The 14,157-nt window shown below is 43.0% G+C and overlaps 1 protein-coding gene across 2 annotated transcripts in view; it reads left to right on the forward strand.

The window, feature by feature from the left end:
* Positions 1-14,157, forward strand: part of ABL1 (ABL proto-oncogene 1, non-receptor tyrosine kinase) — a 174,624-nt gene that overhangs the window by 125,044 nt on the left and 35,423 nt on the right. The gene's annotated exons all lie outside the window — the stretch shown is intronic.

Consider the following 14,157-nt stretch of genomic DNA (forward strand, 5'->3'; position numbering starts at 1 on the left):
GGTCTTCACTTTTGCGTTCTTTCTACCTACTCTCCTTCTCTAATTACATCTGCTTTATTTTTATTTCCTGTTGTAGTCTTTAGTTTTATAAATGGAAAAAAAAGTAAATTAAGGGTTATGGGTCTTCACTTTCGTAGCTTCTGGGTGGGTATGAAATTGATCTGATTTGAGACTGGTGCTCCCAGACCATTGCCTTCAGCAGAAAGGCTATCTGTGCTTCAGAGATGGAGTGGCACTTGGACTTCTCTGTTGTTTTCAATTAGGACTTAATATAAGAGTAAAAATGTGGCCGCGCGCGGTGGCTCACGCCTGTAATCCCAACACTTTGGGAGGCCGAGACGGGTGGATCATTTGAGGTCAGGATTTCGAGACCAGCCTGGCCAACATGGTGAAACCCTATTTCTACTAAAAATACAAAAAATTAGCTGGGCGTGGTGGTACACGCCTGTAATCCCAGCTACTCGGGAGGCTGAGGCAGGAGAATTGCTTGAACCCGGCAGGCGGAGGTTGCAGTGAGCCAAGATCGCGCCACTGCACTCCAGCCTGGGCGACAGAGCAAGACTCGGTCTCAAAAAAAAAAGAAGAGTAGAAATGTGAAGCTCACTTTAGATCAAGTAGGATTTCTGCTAGAATGCCATGTTTTTCTTTTTAAAAAAGCAGGAGAAATAAACAGGCCTCATTAATTTTCTAACCTATTTTTCTTTCCTTAATCTCTGACTCTACCCTGAAGGCCTGCTTGGAGTCACAAATGCAGCTCACACTAGCGGTGTGGGTGAAACCTGTTTGCCCTTCTTGCCACAGTTTGTGTACCTCACTCCTCTTCTGTCTCTGGGATTCCAAGGGGCTGAATGGCCCAGAGAAGGCTCATCTAGGTGGAGTGGGCTCACAGAGCCTAGCATTTGGAGGGTGGAGATGGTTTATTTGTCCCTAAAAGTTGACATCTGAGCAGTCCAAATCATCTTCAGTTAATACATCGCTTATTTTTTCCAAGTTGCTCAAAATTCTGAGCACATTCTCATTTACATCTGTATCGAGTTAGTGTTAGGCATCATCATCTCCACTTTGCAGATGGGTGCCTAAGGTGGGGATGAATGGACTTTTGTAAGTGCAGAGCTGAAGCAAAGTTTAGGTCACAGCTTTGCCAAGGCATTGTTTTGTTTTCCTGGGAGTAAACCGGAGATTTAGTATGGACCTGGCTGGTTTAATTATTGTTTTGGGAAAAAAAATCTAAAACTCTTATTCCAACATGTCTTGAATTATAATGTTGACTCTCAAGTCTCAAAAAAAAAAAAAAGTTCTAGTACAGCAGACTGCCTTGGGTTAAGCCTTCTTCTAGGAAGGTGTCACTCTAGGAATTCTTTCTTACTGAGTTTTCTTCTTTTCGTTGTTATAGTTAATTAGAGAAAGTAAATGGAATTATCATTTTGTAGTTGATAGACTTTAACAAGCCTCAGCGATCGTCTCTTAAAGACTGGAAGTGCTATTTGTCTTTTGGGAAAAATAGTTCCTAACATCTGGATAAGTAATCCAGGCTTTCCACTTTCACTGACAGCCTAAATCAGTCAAACAGTGTCAATCAGTCAGTCAGTGTTTATTGACGCCCACTCAGGGTCCCAGGCATTCCCTGTCAGGGAGAGAATTGAATGAGATCAAGTTTTTCATTGTTCTATCAAAGAAGCTTCCACCATAAATGTGGTTTGATGGTGCGTGCTACCTGCTACTCAGCCTAGCTGTCAAAGCAACATTGGTAAACATAAAGATGGCTAGCAATTATTAAATGTTTACTATGTGCCAAATACTGTTTTATTACTCTATGTGATCTAATATAGTTATCTTTCATGATAGCACTATGATTATTTCCATTTTATAGATGAGGAAACTGAGTCACCAAAAGGTTAGGTAACTTGTCTAGGGTCACAGAGCCAGTGAGTGGGGGTACTGGAATTTGAACTCATCCTATCTGGCTTGGGAGAGCCCACTTTTGGTCAGTGGATGCTCTACTGATTGTGACAATTTGTCACTTTTGGAATTCACTGTGGTTTTTAAAATGGTATCTCCAGAAACTCCTCCAATTAATCCCTGAAATATAAGGGTAGTCTCTTTTTCTCTTCTAGAAACCTGATCCTGGCAAAATGATTAGCTTTAACAGTAGGATTAAATTTTTTTAAATGTATATAAAAATACCTGTATGTAAGAAATCCTAAAAGGGTATTTACTGAAAAGTAATTCCCTCTCGTATTCATTTTCCCCACCTAGAGGCAATCACCCTAGAGTTTTATGTGTGTCCTTCTAGAAATACTGTGTGCACATATAAGCATTTATAACATGTGACTTTTGCTCTCCAGCTTTTTGTGAATATGCGTGTTTATAGCAGTATCTATTCACCAGGACCGCATTTAGCTTTGCAATCTTCGGTCTACTTTGAACACTGAATTTTCTGATTATTTCTTTCCCCTGGAGACGTCAAAGAAAACATGAACACTAGCCTTTTGAATTCAGGGTTTTCTTTTCATTTTATTTTCATTTGTTCATGTGTTTGTATTTACATACATTGTGCATGAATATTGTACATGTATGTGACAGTTGTGTACTGTAGAATCAAAAACTAATGTCTGTGAACTGAACTCTTCTTGAACTTTTTGTTGTTGTTGTTATTGTTTTTGGAGATAGGGTCTTGCTCTGTCACCCAGGCTGGACTGCAGTGGCACAATCACAGCTCACTGCAGCCTTGAGCTCCTGGTCTCAAGCAACCCTCCCACCTCAGCCTCCCCAAGTAGCTGGGGCTGCAGGCACATGCTACCTGGCTAATTAAATTTTTTTTTTTTTTTTTTTTTTTTTTTTTGTAGAGACAGGGTCTCACTATTTTTACTAGTTTGCCCAGGCCAGGCCAGTGTTGAACTACTGGCCTCAAGTGATCCTCCCACTTGCCCTCCCCAAAGTGCATCCCTGCAGGCGTGAGCCACTGCACTCAGCCTGAACTTTCGAAATTTATTTTAAGGGCCCACTTTTAAATGCTTCTTTTCAGCAGCTAACTTTCCAGCAGATGCTTCATGTGGTGCCAGCCATACAGATTCGCTTTTAGAACTTGAGCTTTGGAGAAGCTTATGCTTGCTTTCTGCTCTCTCCTTAGGTCATCAGATACTTCCCTTGTTCAGTAACAAAGAAAGTGAGACTCTTTCTGTTACCTAATAAAAGGCCAGTCCTTCCATTTCATTTTGGGTGCTATTAACATTGTTGACCATTTACAATGTCACAGGCCCTGGCACTGAGCACATCATGTGCAGCCTCACTTAATTTTGACACCAGTGCCCTGAGGTTTCTAGAGAAGAGGAAGGGCCCCCGTTTAGGTGGCAGTACTTTTCAATTTGGAGGCAGGAGATCCCAGTTTTCCTCTGACCTCTCTGAGATTCCGTGTTTTTACCTCTAAGACAGAGAGACCGTTCTCTGTTCAGCCACCTTAGAGGATTGTTTTGAGGGTCTATAAGATGATTGAAGGAAAGCTCTGAAACTGATAAGAGTTAAATGTATGTTTGTATTATGTTGATACGAGATTCCTCTGAGATGCTCTTTAGTCCAGGCAGGTTTATGGCTCCCACAGCGTTCCTAGGGTCGCATTCTTCTGCACAGGCAGGCAGCTCCCGAGCCAGCCAGCCTGGACCCAAATGCCACCTGTGCTCTTGGCTGGTCTTACGCATTCACTGAGGCTCACTGTACCTTGGTGTTCCCATTTCTAAAATAAGGTCTGTAGTAATCCCTACCTCACTGAGTTGTTGAGAGACTTCATGTAAATTGTTTAGCAGGGAGCCTGGCACAGAACAAGAGCCTAGCAGGAAAGTAAGCTGTTGTTATTTTAAGCAAATATTTAGCAGCCTAAAATGGTGGCTTTACCAGTTTCTCTAATGGTTGAAGTGTTGATAGAATTCAGCCGATCCCACCCATAGTTTTTCTTGTTAATAAAGCAATTTGTTTCTAAGTTTGTTTTGATGCGTATAATTAATACTTCCTGTCCTTGATTTTTGGCTGAAAAATGTCTTCTCTTCCTCGCACCCTCTGTTATTCCCATAGTGAATATTTTAATTGTGGAAGAGAAATTCCCATTGGCTCATGGTTGGCATTTTATTTCTCCTGTCCAGAGACAATATTTCCACAGCCTCAAACGTGAAAACTGAAAATCTGGTGCCACTTACCACCTTGTAAAATCGAGTCATTGTAATTGTGCCAGTATAATCATTGATCTGAAATAAAAGCAGAAAAAAAATCAATGGGTAGCTTTCTTAAATATATAAGAACTAAAGATTAAGTGGGACATTGGAAGACTTTAACTTTTCCTCTGTAATGGTGGATCTTAATTAAACACATAGAAGAACAGTTTATAAAATAAATTCATAGGTTTGTTTGTTCTTTTTTAGTGTCAATTTTTAAAACTATCTCTTTTTATTTAATTTAAAAAAATAGAGATGGGTCTCACTATGTTGCCCAGGCTGGTCTCAAACTCCTGGGTTCAAGCAGTCCTCCCACCTCAGCCTCCCAGAGTGCTGGGATTACAGCCATGAGCCACTGCACCCAGCCTAAAACTGTCTCAAAAGTAGACAGCATAATGAACTCCCGTGTACTTATGATGTGGCTTTAACAATTATCAGCTTATAGTCAGTCTTGTTTTCTTACATAGTGAAGTTATAGTTTCAAAGCCATTAGGAAGAATAGCTTGCTAATTATAATTACTTAGGTTTGATAGTGTAACTTTGTCCTCAGATGAGTAGAATTGTTACTCTGGAACAGGGGTGTCCAATCTTGGCTTCCCTGGGCCACATTGGAAGAAAAATTATCTTGGGCCACATGTAAAATACACTAATGATAGCTGATGAGCTAAACAAACAAAAAATTCCACAAAAATCTCATTTTTGTTTTTTTTTGAGACAGTCTTTCTCTGTCGCCCAGACTGGAGTGCAGTCGCGTGATCTCAGCTCACTGCAAGCTCCACCTCTGGGGTTCATGCCATTCTCCTGCTTCAGCCTCCCGAGTAGCTGGGACTACAGGCGCCTGCCACCAAGCCCGGCTAATTTTTTTGTATTTTTTAGGAGAGACGGGGTTTTACCGTGTTAGCCAGGATGGTCTCGGTCTCCTGACCTCGTGATCGCCCACCTCGGCCTCCCAAAGTGCTGGGATTACAGGCGTGAGCCACCGCACCTGGCCAAAAATCTCATAATGTTTTTAAGAAAGTTTGCAAATTTGTTAGGCCACATTCAAAGCCGTCCTGGGCCACATGCAGCCCGTGGGCCATGGGTAGAACAAGCTTGCTCTAGAAATTGGTTTTCAGGCCAGGCGCGGTGGCTCACGCCGTTAATCCCAGCACTTTGGGAGGCCGAGGCAGGTGGATCACCTGAGGTCAGGAGTTCGAGACCAGCCTGGCCAACATGCTGAAACCCTGTCTCTACTAAAAATACAAAAAATTAGCCGGGCATGGTGGCGAGTGTTTGTAATCCCAGCTACTCAGGAGGCTGAGGCAGGAGAATCACTTGAACCTGGGAGGCAGAGGTTGCAGTGAGCCGAGATCTCACCGTTGTACTCCAGCCTGGGCAACAAGAGCAAAAACTCCAGCTCAAAAAAAAAAGTTGGTTTTCAAATCCTTCTTTCTTTACCATGTTACACCATAAATATTTTTGTTACATTGCTTGTGTTGAGTACTGGTGATAGGGAAGACAGAGAGAAATAGGAGGGAAGGAGAGAGAGAGAAAGAGAGAGAGAAAGAGGGAAGAAGGGGAGACAGAAGGGGGAGATCTATAGAGACAGAGACTGAGAGACAAATACAAAAAGGTTGAGACAGGAAAGGGGAAAAAAAAACAAGCTGGGAGGGAAGGAAGACAGAGAAGGGAGACAAAGAGGAAGAGGATGGACAGTGGGGCTGGGGTGGGTGGGTACAGAGAATAAGTGAGAGCAAGAGAAGCGCAGGAGACAGTTAGATGATGGACAGGCAGCTGACGTATGGATAGGTAGCTGGAGAGAGAGGCCATCAGTAACTTCATGTCTCTCTGTTTCCATTTCCTGCCCTCAAATGCCTTCATAATAGAGTCTACCTAATAAGGTTATAGGGATTCAGTGCAGATGAAGTGCTGGCACTCGGTACGGGATCAGTAAAGTATTAGCTATTATTCTATCACATTTAAGTTGCATAAACTTTAACCTCATTACTCTTAAGTTCTCTATAGAAACCTAGTCTTTATCTGTCTTACAAGCCCTCAAATTTAGCTAATAGTGTTGTTCATTGAATACCTTAAAATTGTATTTAAAGACAGGCCATGAATAGAATTAGGCATTGCTTTTTGAAGCCAAAATACCATGAGGGTGGGGAGGGTCATGTTCATTTACCCAGATCAGCAATAAAAATACTAATGGCTAACAAGGCTTTCTGGGGAAATTGCCTGTCATTGGGTAGCCCAGTGCCTCTGGTGTCCGCTGACCCAGGAGTCCATGAAGACATGTTAAAAGAAGAGGAAATGTGAATGCTTTCAAACCAGTCATGGCTGGCAGCAGAAGGGGAGGCCTTTCAGTCTGTTGCAAATGGGCTGTGACAATAAAAATGCCTTTGTGGGTATTAGCAGGCTGACTGTGGACAGTTTGGATCTGCGGCCACTGCAGGGATTCCTGGAACCTTTTGGGAAGGTGTCCGGCAAGCTCACTGTGGTGTCTGTTAGGAATCTGGAGCAAATCCTATTTCTTTTGAAAGCACAGAGAACTGTGTTTTTACGTTATACCTTTAGGATTTTGGCCATGGTTTATATTTCAGTCAAAACAATCATTGCGTTCCCTAGGCTTTTATATAGGTTTTCCTGGTCAGGTTGCATTTGTTTTTCAACTTTACTATCTGTCATTATTGCTATTCTTATTACAGGTTAACAGATTATTAAACTGCACTTTTCAGTACCTTGTTGCTAAAGATAAACAAGTGCAGGGTGTTCCACATCTGAGTTCACCCAGCAGTGCCGTGTTGTTGCGTTGCACTGAGCAGGCACAGAAGGCTCTGAGATACGAGAGACTTGGTCTCCACCCCACAGGAGTTTACGTTGTTGTGGTGGCAGAAGAGAAGGCGTGGTATAAGAGAAGGCGCGGTTGTTCCGTAGTGAGCATCCCGGTGTCGGGTGCCACAGTTGGCATCCATGCAGAAATTCTCTGCATGCAGGATTCATTGAGCCCTCCCGACAGCCCACCTAGGTTGATGCCATGCCGTTGTTGCCCTGTTGTGCAGTTGAGAAACTGAGGCTCAGAAACAAATGTCTTCAAGACATGCTGGTGCTGAGATTTGAACAAGGCCTGTCCACCCAGAGCCCATGCTTTTTGTACTGCAGGGGACATGTGAACAGATTGCTTACTGGGTGATAGATGCAGGGTGGTGATAGAGACAGACGCCAGGTACCCAAATGGGTTAAAGGAGAAGCAACCTGTTGTGGGCGAGGTGATGGGGAGGAGGAAGGACCAGTTAGAGAAGGTTCATGGGAGATAGGGAGGCCAGGAAGAGCAGAAGAGGCTGGGGAGGGAACTCTAGGGAGAGTAAATGGTACTTGTCACAGTGCAGTCAGGAGAGGCCAGCAACAGGAGGCCTGGGGGATCTGAAAGGAGTTTGGGGAGGCTGGAATGGAAAGCAGGAGTAGAGGGCCAGATGCTCCCAGACTCAACCCTGAAGGGCCTGGCATGCCTGCTTCAGGAGCTCAGACTTTTACTATAGTGGTGGAAGGAATAACAACCCCAGCCGTTTTTTGAGGGCCTGGGCATGCCTAGGCCCTCAAAAACATGTCCCATGTTAGCTGCAGACTGCCAGCTACCCTGCAAAGCACATCATGATCCAGCATTGCCCCCGATGACACTGCCAGTAAGTGGTAGCTGACCATTGGCAGACAGGGCCACCTCCCAAGCCCATGCTCTCTTCTGCCTCTCGGCTGGCAGCCATCTCTAGGGGATTTGAAGCAAGAAAGTAACCTGGTCAGGTCTGCATTTGAGAAAGATGGCCCTGATAGTAGGGAGTGGAGGTGGAATGGCCAAAGGGGGACCCAGCCAAGGGTGTGGTGGAACATGGAAAGGACAGAAGTGATGAGAGATTAAGGAGGAAAAGTGCCAAGATGCAGGGTGGGAACTGACAGAGGATGACTTCCAGCCTCGGTCCTGACATGGGCGTGAATGGCAGGTGTTCGGAATGGCCTTGAAGATAGTGGCGTCTCTATTTATGAGTGTCTCTGTACTCCATTTCCAGTAATTGGAGACTTTTTCACCATAGATTCTTAGAAGGTGACACAATTTTTTTTTTCTTTTTTTCCTTTTTGGTTGAGGGAGGGGGACAGGGACTGTGTATCTTCAGAAAGGTTAATATTTGAGGCCAAGGCAGGCAGAGCACTTGAGGTCAGGGGTTCAAGACCAGCCTGGCCAACATGGTGAAACCACGTCTCTACTAAAAATACAAAAATTAGCTGGGCGTGGTGGTGCGCATCTGTAGTCCCAGCTACTCGGGAGGCTGAGGCAGGAGATTTGCTTGAACCCGGGAGGTGGAGGTTGCAGTGAGCCAAGATTGCGTCACCACACTCCAGCCTGGGCAACAGAGCTCCACTCTGTCTAAGAAAGAAAAAAGAAAGGTTAAGATTTGGACTGTTGATGGGATAGGAGTTAGGATGGAGAATTTTGTTTCTTAAAAATTGTCTGGCTAAGACATTGTCATTGTAAAAGATTCCAGGGGAAATATTTAAACCTTGGACTAATTTAAATAACTTTATTTTTAAAGATTTCTCTAGAAGCTCATTTAATCTACTGCCTATAACGGCTATAAGTGGAAAGTAATAAAACTGCATTTATTTTAAAAGAAAATTGTATAATTTGGACTTCTCACTAATTTATCCCAGTCTCCTTTTTAGGCTCTTCCTGTGAGAAAGCTGAGGTTTTACTGAGCCAATTCTTTAGTGCAGGAGTTGTTAACCTGGAAGACCCTGGGAGTCTGGGATAGAATTCAAGGGCTCCATGTCCTCTGATGGGAAAAATTAAAACTCTATTTCACTAACCTCTTACTAAAATTTAGCATTTCATTTTTTTAAGAACATAGGTAACAAACCACAGTAGTAGGTACAGTGCTTGTGACTGTCTCTGGTAGAAACTAGGTATTTCTTTTTTTTTTTTTTTTTTTTTGGTGGGGGAACCGAGTTTCACTCTTGTCATTCAGGCTGGAGTGCAGTGGCGTGATCTTGGCTCACTTCAACCTCCGCCTCCCGGGTTCAAGCGAGTCTCCTGCCTCAACCTCCTGAGTAGCTAGGATTACAGGCGCCTGCCACCATGCCCAGCTAATTTTTATATCTTTAGTAGAGACGGGGTTTCACCATGTTGGCCAGGCTGGTCTTGAACTCCTGACCTCAGGTGATCTGCCCACCTTGGCCTCCCAAAGTGCTGGGATTACAGGAGTGAGCCACCACACCTGGCCAGAAACCAGGTATTTCATATCAGGTAACAGTTGTGATTATTATTCACACCACTACTTTGAAATGACGTAGTTGCCACTGGATCTTGTTATTTAATGTGTGAATAAAGAGACAGCTATTTAATGCATTAATAAGAGCTATATTACAAGTTTTTAAAAGTATTTTGAGGACTGTTTCAAAAAATCTTTTGAGGGCTGTTTTCCTTTGCAATCCTCTGTAAATGCACCATTGCATTCCAACCTGGGCAACAAAAGCGAAACTCTGTCTAAAAAAAAAAATTCATCCACAGGACAGCACTGGCCCTCCGTTAGACTTTTGCTGTTGAGTCTGTAAGTTTTCAGGAGCTGTGTTTCTCCAAGGAGCAGGGGCTACTGCTGGTTCTTTACGTCTTTCCCCCACTGCCCTGCCCTTCCCTGCACCCTAGCAGCTGACACAGTGTTTTGGGGTCTGAAGATAACACAAAGGCTGTGTTCAGTTAAACATATGTCTGTCTGTGTGTGTGTGTGTGTGTGTGTGTGTGTTTTAATAATTTTAATTTCTCTGGGTGAAGGTGTAAATTACCAAATAAAGGACCATGTAGAAATAGATAAAATGACTTTCATCAAGCTCAAAATGTGGGAAATAATACTTTTCCTCTAAGCTCATATTTTGAAAAGTTGTGTGAGACTGTTATAAAATAACTTGAGAATAGTCTGAGCGTGATCTCATCCGTTGGAACGGAGTATGAAATAAAACACGAAGCCTCTTTTTAGAAGGATCTGTTTTATAGATTTTTGAATTACAGAGATTCCTTGAACTGGAGGATAATAGTGAAGGACCCACAAAGGAAATATGAATACAGCAGCACAAGTTTAAATAATTGAATGTGAGCAAAATTAAAGGGAACGTTTGTCACGTCTGACATGCTCCATCCTCCTGTCCCCCCCCACACTGAACCATCTCCAAGAACCTTCCGGAGAGCCTGCAGTGTGAACAGTAATGAATGCTCTATAGCTGGCCACCTTGCACTCTAGTGGGAACTATGATGTTGGGCACAAGTGCCAGCAGGAAGGTGGGAAGCTTCCCAGGGATGTTTTTCCTGGAGGTCAAGTAACCCCTTGGGCTGTGAAGTAGCCGGTGCTGGGGTTCATGGGCATTTCCCTTGCCTGACTGTTCGCCAGCGTCCAGCACAGCACCAGCAGCCCCTGGAAGTCTAGGCCAGGTATGCCATGTCCGAGAATCTTTTGTAAACATTTTTCATCAGTGACTCACAGCTTTGAGAAAGGATTATTTTTATATAAAACGATCTTTCAGTTTTACTTTAAAGACCCAAACCATTTTCTTAGAATACTGTCTAAACAAGTTAATCATGCCCAGATCCAGTGAATTCTGTGGCCTTGTTCTTATAAAATTTCCAAATAATTTTATACTGTCATAGCCAGAGTCAGAGCTTTTTAGAGGTTTGAGGCATTTTTTAGATGTATCACTGTTCTTCATGCTCAACTAGCTAATTAGTGACTTTTTCTGAGTTTAGTTGGTGAGTGGAAACCTTTTTGTTAACATTATGACAAAATAACAATATGGTTTTAAGTGGAGTGAGAGGCACTTTTGAAGATCCAGATCTTAAATCTATTTAAAGTATGACTCAGAAAGGAGGCTGCAGAAAATGTTCACTAAAAAAATTTAAGAATAATAGCAGATGCTAAAATTTATTTCCCAAGACAATAGCCAAAAGATCTGCTGGAAGAACAGAAGAAGGGAACTATTTGGGGCATCTTTTTTTTTGAATGAAGCCTTCAGGCTTCTTTAGGGGAATCTCACTTCCTGACAGAGGGATCGGTGGAAAGTTTGTGTCTTAAGCAAGAAAGATTTAAGTACATTCTGCAACTTTGGCCTTGTAAGCTGTGATCATTTTTAAAGTTGACGAGCATAGTTCACTATGAAATGAAGCAAGTAACTTGGCATTTATACATTGTGAGTCAATTTTGACATCAGCCTGGATTGGGAATTGACTGGAAGGTTTTGGTGTTGGACTGTGGCTACCCTTCAGTGTCTGGATCCAGAGGCATGCATGAGCAATACTTCCCTTTGGGCTTTAGCCATTAATTTGTGGAATAGAGCAAGAACTGGAGAGGAAAGTCGAGAGACTGCCTTGGATCGCCTGACGTCCTGTTGAATCAAAAAGCAGTGGGAGGCCCTTTCCTTCCTAACAAAGGCCTCATCCTCTTGCATAACATTCCCAGCATCTGTCGACATGTTCGGGACGGTCCCACTTTAACCCACACTTCAAGTGGATGGCCACCTCTGGGCGGGGATCTGCATTCTGCTTATTCCAGGTGTTTTCCAGGCCACGTCCCCGATTATGTAACTTTGATCAAATCCAGATGCGGCAGAATGTTTGATAGAAGAGGTCAAATGGCATTTGAGAAGAAAAGCATTTCTGTATTCATGACTTTGGTTTAATTTCCTGTGTGGGCCTGGTCTGCCAAAGTTGTATGCTCATGGCCACGAGGTTGACACACCAGAGGGAGGCACTTAAGTGCCTTTTCAGGACAGCCTGAGGGAAGCCTCCCTCCCCAGCATGCTTTTTCATGTTAAACTATCAATTATATAAGTTTAGGGCCAGGCGCGGTGGCTCATGCCTGTAATCCCAGCACTTTGGGAGGCTGAGGTGAGTAGATCACTTGAGACCAGGAGTTCCAGACCAGCCTGGCCAACATGGCAAAACCCCGTCTCTACTAAAAATGCAAAACAAACAAACAAACAAAAAAAACTTAGCCAGGCGCAGTGGCTCACGTCTGTAATCCCAGCTACTCAGGAGGCTGAGGCAGGAGAATCGCGTGAACCTGGGAGCTGGAGGTTGCGGTGAGCCGAGATCGCACCACTGCACTCCAGACTGGGCGATGGAGTGAGACTCCAACTCAAAAAAAAAAAAAAAAAATTGGTTGGCTTCTATTAAAGTTTTTATATGTTTGTCATTGTTTTCTGGTAATAAAAACAATCCACATTTATTGTGAGAAATATACCATAATATAGAGAAGTATAAAGAAAATTTAAGGCCAGGCACGGTGGCTCACGCCTATAATCCGAGCACTTTGGGAGTCTGAGGCGGGCTTATCCCCTGAGGTCAGGAGTTCGAAACCAGCCTGGCCAACATGGTGAAACCCTGTCTCTACTAAAAATACAAAAAAAGTAGCCGAGTGTGGTGGCGGGCACCTGTAATCCCAGCTACTCGGGAGGCTGAGGCAAGAGAATTGCTTGAACCCAGAAGGTGAAGATTGCAGTGAGCAGAGATCACGCCATTGCACTCCAGCCTGAGTGTCAAGAACAAGACTCCGTCTCAAGAAAAAAAAAGAAAAGAAAAGAAAAAGAAAAGTAAATTTAAAGCACTTAAAATCCCACCACCCTGAGTTAACTACTGTTCACAGTTTGGTGAAATTCCTCCTAGTCTTCTTTCAATTTTTTCACAATTGGGACCATGCCTATATACTGGAATGTAATATAAACACTTAATATATTATTGTGAGTATATTCTCAAACTTAAATATTTTTTCCAAAAATATTTTGAGTGGCTTTTAAAATATATCCTATTTTATGCATGCAGCATAAACTAACTTATCCTGTGTTGATAGATATTTTATACTTGCCCTTTTCTGTGCTGTTATTTAAAGTTAGTGTATAGAAATCATTGTGTTGATCACTTAGGATAAATTCCTAGAGGTAAATCAGATATTAAATTCTTCATAGACTTCTGGTTCATATTCCAGTTGCCCTCAATTTATACACCTACTACTAGCATTGTATGAGAGTGCCCGTTTCTCTGAAATCTTACCCACCACTGGCTGTCAGCGTCAAAAAGATGTATCTGCAGATTTGGCAAGGAATTTGCATTTCTTTGATTATTATCAAGCGTTCACACACTTTCCATGTTTAATGGTAATTTTTTTTTTTTTTTTTTTTTTTTTGAGACGGTGTCTCACTCTGTTGCCCAGGCAGAGTGCAGTGCCGTGACCTTCGCTCACTGCAACCTCTGCCTCCCAGGTTCAGGTGATTCTCCTGCCTCAGCTCCTTAGCAGCTTGGATTACAGGCATGCGCCACCATGCCCAGCTAATTTTTGTATTTTTATTAGAGACGGGGTTTCACCATATTGGCCAGGTTAGTCTCGAACTCCTGACCTCAAGTGATCGCCGGCCTTGGCCTCCCAAAGTGCTGGGATTACAGGTGTGAGCCACCGCACCTGGCCTTTAATGATAATGTAAATTTTTTATGAATTGCTTATTCATGGCTTTGCCCCATTTTTTCCATAGTGGAGGGATTTTTCTTTTTCTTGTTGGTATGTGAAGTCCTCGTGTGTCAAGAATGCTCTGCCTGACAATTTTTCTAATATAATGACAGTGGAAGGTCTTAACTGGCTTCCACTTGACTGACTTGCTAAATTGACCAGCACTCTTCACTTCCTTATAAAACATGCCTCCATAGTCCCCATGCCCCATGGCACACCGGATAGGGTAGCCACACCACCACTGTCTGCTGCTGCATATGTTCCTGTCCACAAGAGCCAGTCATGTTTGTTTCCAAGCCTGGTTCTTTCAGATATATCTGTTGTTGTAATTACTTGGTTAATATGAAACCAATGAAATGCAAGCGTGAAAAGAGAATTGTGTCTAGGAAAATTAAGATGAATGCTTTAGAAAGACTCAGTAACGGAAGATGACTTTAAAAAATTAC

The sequence above is a fragment of the Pongo pygmaeus genome, chromosome 13, assembly GCF_028885625.2.
Source record: "Pongo pygmaeus isolate AG05252 chromosome 13, NHGRI_mPonPyg2-v2.0_pri, whole genome shotgun sequence".
NCBI classification, from domain to species: Eukaryota; Metazoa; Chordata; class Mammalia; order Primates; family Hominidae; genus Pongo; species Pongo pygmaeus.